Genomic DNA, 438 nt, shown 5'->3' with positions numbered 1-438 from the left:
TGATCCACACAGTCAAAGGCTTTGGCATAGTCAATAAAGCAGAAATAGTATGTTTTTCTGGAACTCTCTTGCTTTTTCCATGATCCAGCGGATGTTGGCAATTTGATCTCTGGTTCCTCTGCCTTTTCTAAAACCAGCTCGAATATCAGGAAGTTCACGGTTCACATGTTGCTGAAGCCTGGCTTGGAGAATTTTGAGCATTACTTTACTAGCATGTGAGATGAGTCCAATTGTGTGGTAGTTTGAGTATTCTTTGGCATTGCCTTTCTTTGGGATTGGAATGAAAACTGCCCTTTTCCAGTCCTGTGGCCACTGCTGAGTTTTCCAAATTTGCTGCCATACTGAGTGCAGCACTTTCACAGCATCATCTTTCAGGATTTGAAATAGCTCAACTGGAATTCCATCACCTCCACTAGCTTTGTTTGTAGTGATGCTTTC

The sequence above is a fragment of the Bison bison genome, unplaced genomic scaffold (genome assembly GCF_000754665.1).
Source record: "Bison bison bison isolate TAMUID 2011002044 unplaced genomic scaffold, Bison_UMD1.0 scf7180017864122, whole genome shotgun sequence".
In the NCBI taxonomy this organism is placed as follows: domain Eukaryota; kingdom Metazoa; phylum Chordata; class Mammalia; order Artiodactyla; family Bovidae; genus Bison; species Bison bison.
This window is presented reverse-complemented; position numbering follows the sequence as displayed.